Source organism: Crinia signifera, unplaced genomic scaffold (assembly GCF_055691185.1).
Source record: "Crinia signifera unplaced genomic scaffold, ASM5569118v1 HAP2_SCAFFOLD_252, whole genome shotgun sequence".
Taxonomy (NCBI): domain Eukaryota; kingdom Metazoa; phylum Chordata; class Amphibia; order Anura; family Myobatrachidae; genus Crinia; species Crinia signifera.
Genome location: NW_028142145.1, coordinates 121,958 through 130,000, shown reverse-complemented (window position 1 = coordinate 130,000; position 8,043 = coordinate 121,958).

The window sequence follows — 8,043 nt, the reverse complement described above, 5'->3', positions numbered from 1 at the left end:
CCCGGGCAGCGCGGGGTGGTTTTGTGGAAGTTTATTTTTCAGGGGGGAAGACGCTTCAGCTTGCCCGGGGACACTTCCACAGCCCTGGGCATGAATCCCGGGGAAGAGTGGGTGAACAATTTCAAACTGTTTTCAGTGTTTTTTTCACCGATTAGATGCATTTCTCCGGGTGTCCAGCACGGGGCGCAGTCCCCCGGACCCGGGGGTGACCTCACCCAGGCCCGGGCTACCTCCCCCGGGCAGCGTGGGGGTGAAAATCTGGAACTTGTTTTTCCCGGGGGGAAGACGCTCGGACGTGCCCAGGGACACTTCCACAGCCCTGGGCATGAATCCCGGGGAAGAGTGGGCGAGCTGTTTCAAACTATTTTCAAAGTATTTTTTCACAGTTTGGATGCATTTCCCCGGGCGACCAGCGGGGGGCGCAGTGCCCCGGACCCGGGGGTGACCTCCCCCGGGCCTGGGCTACCTTCCCCGGGCATCGTGGGGAGGAAATATGGAACTTTTTTTTTTCAGGGGGGAAGAAGCTTCAGCTTGCCCGGGGACACTTCCACAGCCCTGGGCATGAATCCCGGGGAAGAGTGGGTGAACGATTTCAAACTATTTTCAAAGTATTTTTATCACCTTTTGGACGCATTTCCCCGGGTGTCCTGCGGGTGGCGCAGTTCCCCGGACCCGGGGGTGACCTCCCCCGGGCCCGGGCTACCTTCCCTGGGTAGCGTGGGGTGGAAATATGGAACTTTTTTTTTCAGGGGGGAAGACGCTTCTTCATGCCCGGGGACACTTCCATAGGCCCGGGCATGAATCCCGGGGAAGAGTGGGTGAGTTACTTCCATGTATTTTCAAAGTGCTTTTTTCACCCTTTCTGTGCAATTCTCGGGTCGGCCAGCGGGGGGCACATGTCCCCGGACCCCGGGACGACGTCCCCCTGGCCCGGGCTACCTTCCCCGGGCAGCGCGGGGTGGTTTTGTGGAAGTTTATTTTTCAGGGGGGAAGACGCTTCAGCTTGCCCGGGGACACTTCCACAGCCCTGGGCATGAATCCCGGGGAAGAGTGGGTGAACAATTTCAAACTGTTTTCAGTGTTTTTTTCACCGATTAGATGCATTTCTCCGGGTGTCCAGCACGGGGCGCAGTCCCCCGGACCCGGGGGTGACCTCACCCAGGCCCGGGCTACCTCCCCCGGGCAGCGTGGGGGTGAAAATCTGGAACTTGTTTTTCCCGGGGGGAAGACGCTCGGACGTGCCCAGGGACACTTCCACAGCCCTGGGCATGAATCCCGGGGAAGAGTGGGCGAGCTGTTTCAAACTATTTTCAAAGTATTTTTTCACAGTTTGGATGCATTTCCCCGGGCGACCAGCGGGGGGCGCAGTGCCCCGGACCCGGGGGTGACCTCCCCCGGGCCTGGGCTACCTTCCCCGGGCATCGTGGGGAGGAAATATGGAACTTTTTTTTTTCAGGGGGGAAGAAGCTTCAGCTTGCCCGGGGACACTTCCACAGCCCTGGGCATGAATCCCGGGGAAGAGTGGGTGAACGATTTCAAACTATTTTCAAAGTATTTTTATCACCTTTTGGACGCATTTCCCCGGGTGTCCTGCGGGTGGCGCAGTTCCCCGGACCCGGGGGTGACCTCCCCCGGGCCCGGGCTACCTTCCCTGGGTAGCGTGGGGTGGAAATATGGAACTTTTTTTTTCAGGGGGGAAGACGCTTCTTCATGCCCGGGGACACTTCCATAGGCCCGGGCATGAATCCCGGGGAAGAGTGGGTGAGGAATCAAAGTATATTCAAAGTGCTTTTTTCACCCTTTCTGTGCAATTCTCAGGTCGGCCAGCGGGGGGCACATGTCCCCGGACCCCTGGACGACGTCCCCCTGGCCCGGGCTACCTTCCCTGGCCAGCGCGGGGTGGTTTTGTGGAAGTTTTTATTTCAGGGGGGGAAGACGCTTTGTCATGCCCGGGGACACTTCCATAGGCCAGGGCATGAATCCCGGGATCGAGTGGGTGAGGAATTTCAAAGTATTTTCAAAGTATTTTTTTCACCTTTTGGACGCAATTCCCCGGTTGTCCTGCGGGGGACGCCGGTCCCCAGACCCGGGGATGACCTCCCCCGGGCCTGGGCTACCTTCCCTGGGTAGCGGGGGGTGGAAATATGGAAGTTTTTTTTTCAGGGGGGAGGACGCTCGAACGTGCCCAGGGACACTTCCACAGCCCTGGGCATGAATCCCGGGGAAGAGTGGGTGAACGATTTCAAGATATTTTCTAAGTGCTTTTTTCACCTTTTGGATGCAATTCCCCGGGTGTCCTGCGGGTGGCGCAGTGCCCCGGACCCGGGGGTGACCTCCCCCGGGCCTGGGCTACCTTCCCTGGGTAGCGGGGGGTGGAAATATGGAAGTTTTTTTTTCAGGGGGGAGGACGCTCGAACGTGCCCAGGGACACTTCCACAGCCCTGGGCATGAATCCCGGGGAAGAGTGGGTGAACGATTTCAAACTATTTTCAAAGTATTTTTATCACCTTTTGGACGCATTTCCCCGGGTGTCCTGCGGGTGGCGCAGTTCCCCGGACCCGGGGGTGACCTCCCCCGGGCCCGGGCTACCTTCCCTGGGTAGCGTGGGGTGGAAATATGGAACTTTTTTTTTCAGGGGGGAAGACGCTTCTTCATGCCCGGGGACACTTCCATAGGCCCGGGCATGAATCCCGGGGAAGAGTGGGTGAGGAATCAAAGTATATTCAAAGTGCTTTTTTCACCCTTTCTGTGCAATTCTCAGGTCGGCCAGCGGGGGGCACATGTCCCCGGACCCCTGGACGACGTCCCCCTGGCCCGGGCTACCTTCCCTGGCCAGCGCGGGGTGGTTTTGTGGAAGTTTTTATTTCAGGGGGGGAAGACGCTTTGTCATGCCCGGGGACACTTCCATAGGCCAGGGCATGAATCCCGGGATCGAGTGGGTGAGGAATTTCAAAGTATTTTCAAAGTATTTTTTTCACCTTTTGGACGCAATTCCCCGGTTGTCCTGCGGGGGACGCCGGTCCCCAGACCCGGGGATGACCTCCCCCGGGCCTGGGCTACCTTCCCTGGGTAGCGGGGGGTGGAAATATGGAAGTTTTTTTTTCAGGGGGGAGGACGCTCGAACGTGCCCAGGGACACTTCCACAGCCCTGGGCATGAATCCCGGGGAAGAGTGGGTGAACGATTTCAAGATATTTTCTAAGTGCTTTTTTCACCTTTTGGATGCAATTCCCCGGGTGTCCTGCGGGTGGCGCAGTGCCCCGGACCCGGGGGTGACCTCCCCCGGGCCTGGGCTACCTTCCCTGGGTAGCGGGGGGTGGAAATATGGAAGTTTTTTTTTCAGGGGGGAGGACGCTCGAACGTGCCCAGGGACACTTCCACAGCCCTGGGCATGAATCCCGGGGAAGAGTGGGTGAACGATTTCAAGATATTTTCTAAGTGCTTTTTTCACCTTTTGGATGCAATTCCCCGGGTGTCCTGCGGGTGGCGCAGTGCCCCGGACCCGGGGGTGACCTCCCCCGGGCCTGGGCTACCTTCCCTGGGTAGCGTGGGGTGGAAATATGGAAGTTTTTTTTTCCCGGGGGGGCAGAAGCTTCAGCCTGCCCAGGGACACTTCCACAGCCCTGGGCATGAATCCCGGGGAAGAGTGGGTGAACGATTTCAAGATATTTTCTAAGTGCTTTTTTCACCTTTTGGATGCAATTCTCCGGGTGTCCTGCGGGGGGCGCAGTGCCCCGGACCCGGGGGTGACCTCCCCCGGGCCCGGGCTACCTTCCCTGGGTAGCGGGGGGTGGAAATATGGAAGTTTTTTTTTTCAGGGGGGCATAAGCTTCATCTTGCCCGGGGACACTTCCACAGCCCTGGGCATGAATCCCGGGGAAGAGTGGGTGAACAGTTTCAAACTGTTTTCAGTGTTTTTTTTCACCTTTTGGATGCATTTCTCCGGGTGTCCAGCACGGGGCGCAGTCCCCCGGACCCGGGGGTGACCTCAACCAGGCCCGGGCTACCTCCCCCGGGCAGCGTGGGGTGAAAATCTGGAACTTGTTTTTCCCGGGGGGGGAAGACGCTCGGACGTGCCCAGGGACACTTCCACAGCCCTGGGCATGAATCCCGGGGAAGAGTGGGCGAACGATTTCAAACTATTTTCAAAGTATTTTTTTCACCTTTTGGACGCAATTCCCCGGTTGTCCTGCGGGGGACGCAGTGCCCCGGACCCGGGGGTGACCTCCCCCGGGCCTGGGCTACCTCCCCCGGGCAGCGTGGGGTGGAAATATGGAAGTTTTTTTTTTCAGGGGGAAAAGACGCTTCTTCATGCCCGGGGACACTTCCATAGGCCCGGGCATGAATCCCGGGGAAGAGTGGGTGAGGAATCAAAGTATTTTCAAAGTGCTTTTTTCACCCTTTCTGTGCATTTCCCCGGTTGTCCTGCGGGGGGCGCATTGCCCCGGACCCGTGGGTGACCTCCCGCGGGCCCGGGCTACCTTCCCCAGGCATCGTGGGGTGGAAATATGGAACTTTTTTTTTCAGGGGGGGAAGACGCTCGGACGTGCCCAGGGACACTTCCACAGACCCGGGCATGAATCCCGGGGAAGAGTGGGCGAACGATTTCAAACTATTTTCAAAGTATTTTTTGCACCTTTTGGACGCAATTCCCCGGGCGACCAGCGGGGGGCGCAGTTCCCCGGACCCGGGGATGGACTCCCCCGGGCCCGGGCTACCTTCCCCGGGCATCGTGGGGTGGAAATATGGAACTTTTTTTTTCCGGGGGGAAGACGCTCGGACGTGCCCAGGGACACTTCCACAGCCCTGGGCATGAATCCCGGGGAAGAGTGGGTGAACCATTTCAAACTGTTTTCAGTGTTTTTTTCACCTTTTGGATGCATTTCTCCGGGTGTCCAGCACGGGGCGCAGTCCCCCGGACCCGGGGGTGACCTCCCCCAGGCCCGGGCTACCTCCCCCGGGCAGCGTGGGGTGAAAATCTGGAACTTGTTTTTCCCGGGGGGGGAAGACGCTCGGACGTGCCCAGGGACACTTCCACAGCCCTGGGCATGAATCCCGGGCTCGAGTGGGTAAGGAATTTCAAAGTATTTTCAAAGTATTTTTTTCACCTTTTGGACGCAATTCCCCGGGCGACCAGCGGGGGGCGCAGTTCCCCGGACCCGGGGGTGGCCTCCCCCGGGCCTGGGCTACCTTCCCCGGGCATCGTGGGGTGGAAATATGGAAGTTTTTTTTCCCGGGGGGAAGACGCTCGGACGTGCCCAGGGACACTTCCACAGCCCCGGGCATGAATCCCGGGGAAGAGTGGGAGAACGATTGAAACTATTTTCAAAGTGTTTTTTTCACCTTTTGCATGCATTTCCCCGGTTGTCCTGCGGGGGGCGCATTGCCCCGGACCCGTGGGTGACCTCCCGCGGGCCCGGGCTACCTTCCCCAGGCATCGTGGGGTGGAAATATGGAACTTTTTTTTTCAGGGGGGGAAGACGCTCGGACGTGCCCAGGGACACTTCCACAGACCCGGGCATGAATCCCGGGGAAGAGTGGGCGAACGATTTCAAACTATTTTCAAAGTATTTTTTGCACCTTTTGGACGCAATTCCCCGGTCGACCAGCGGGGGGCGCAGTTCCCCGGACCCGGGGATGGACTCCCCCGGGCCCGGGCTACCTTCCCCGGGCATCGTGGGGTGGAAATATGGAACTTTTTTTTTTCCGGGGGGAAGACGCTCGGACGTGCCCAGGGACACTTCCACAGCCCTGGGCATGAATCCCGGGGAAGAGTGGGTGAACCATTTCAAACTGTTTTCAGTGTTTTTTTCTCCTTTTGGATGCATTTCTCCGGGTGTCCAGCACGGGGCGCAGTCCCCCGGACCCGGGGGTGACCTCCCCCAGGCCCGGGCTACCTCCCCCGGGCAGCGTGGGGTGAAAATCTGGAACTTGTTTTTCCCGGGGGGGGAAGACGCTCGGACGTGCCCAGGGACACTTCCACAGCCCTGGGCATGAATCCCGGGCTCGAGTGGGTAAGGAATTTCAAAGTATTTTCAAAGTATTTTTTTCACCTTTTGGACGCAATTCCCCGGGCGACCAGCGGGGGGCGCAGTTCCCCGGACCCGGGGGTGGCCTCCCCCGGGCCTGGGCTACCTTCCCCGGGCATCGTGGGGTGGAAATATGGAAGTTTTTTTTCCCGGGGGGAAGACGCTCGGACGTGCCCAGGGACACTTCCACAGCCCCGGGCATGAATCCCGGGGAAGAGTGGGAGAACGATTGAAACTATTTTCAAAGTGTTTTTTTCACCTTTTGCATGCATTTCCCCGGTTGTCCTGCGGGGGGCGCATTGCCCCGGACCCGTGGGTGACCTCCCGCGGGCCCGGGCTACCTTCCCCAGGCATCGTGGGGTGGAAATATGGAACTTTTTTTTTCAGGGGGGGAAGACGCTCGGACGTGCCCAGGGACACTTCCACAGACCCGGGCATGAATCCCGGGGAAGAGTGGGCGAACGATTTCAAACTATTTTCAAAGTATTTTTTGCACCTTTTGGACGCAATTCCCCGGGCGACCAGCGGGGGGCGCAGTTCCCCGGACCCGGGGATGGACTCCCCCGGGCCCGGGCTACCTTCCCCGGGCATCGTGGGGTGGAAATATGGAACTTTTTTTTTTCCGGGGGGAAGACGCTCGGACGTGCCCAGGGACACTTCCACAGCCCTGGGCATGAATCCCGGGGAAGAGTGGGTGAACCATTTCAAACTGTTTTCAGTGTTTTTTTCTCCTTTTGGATGCATTTCTCCGGGTGTCCAGCACGGGGCGCAGTCCCCCGGACCCGGGGGTGACCTCCCCCAGGCCCGGGCTACCTCCCCCGGGCAGCGTGGGGTGAAAATCTGGAACTTGTTTTTCCCGGGGGGGGAAGACGCTCGGACGTGCCCAGGGACACTTCCACAGCCCTGGGCATGAATCCCGGGCTCGAGTGGGTAAGGAATTTCAAAGTATTTTCAAAGTATTTTTTTCACCTTTTGGACGCAATTCCCCGGGCGACCAGCGGGGGGCGCAGTTCCCCGGACCCGGGGGTGGCCTCCCCCGGGCCTGGGCTACCTTCCCCGGGCATCGTGGGGTGGAAATATGGAAGTTTTTTTTCCCGGGGGGAAGACGCTCGGACGTGCCCAGGGACACTTCCACAGCCCCGGGCATGAATCCCGGGGAAGAGTGGGAGAACGATTGAAACTATTTTCAAAGTGTTTTTTTCACCTTTTGCATGCATTTCCCCGGTTGTCCTGCGGGGGGCGCATTGCCCCGGACCCGTGGGTGACCTCCCGCGGGCCCGGGCTACCTTCCCCAGGCATCGTGGGGTGGAAATATGGAACTTTTTTTTTCAGGGGGGGAAGACGCTCGGACGTGCCCAGGGACACTTCCACAGACCCGGGCATGAATCCCGGGGAAGAGTGGGCGAACGATTTCAAACTATTTTCAAAGTATTTTTTGCACCTTTTGGACGCAATTCCCCGGTCGACCAGCGGGGGGCGCAGTTCCCCGGACCCGGGGATGGACTCCCCCGGGCCCGGGCTACCTTCCCCGGGCATCGTGGGGTGGAAATATGGAACTTTTTTTTTTCCGGGGGGAAGACGCTCGGACGTGCCCAGGGACACTTCCACAGCCCTGGGCATGAATCCCGGGGAAGAGTGGGTGAACCATTTCAAACTGTTTTCAGTGTTTTTTTCTCCTTTTGGATGCATTTCTCCTGGTGTCCAGCACGGGGCGCAGTCCCCCGGACCCGGGGGTGACCTCCCCCAGGCCCGGGCTACCTCCCCCGGGCAGCGTGGGGTGAAAATCTGGAACTTGTTTTTCCCGGGGGGGGGAAGACGCTCGGACGTGCCCAGGGACACTTCCACAGCCCTGGGCATGAATCCCGGGCTCGAGTGGGTAAGGAATTTCAAAGTATTTTCAAAGTATTTTTTTCACCTTTTGGACGCAATTCCCCGGGCGACCAGCGGGGGGCGCAGTTCCCCGGACCCGGGGGTGGCCTCCCCCGGGCCTGGGCTACCTTCCCCGGGCATCGTGG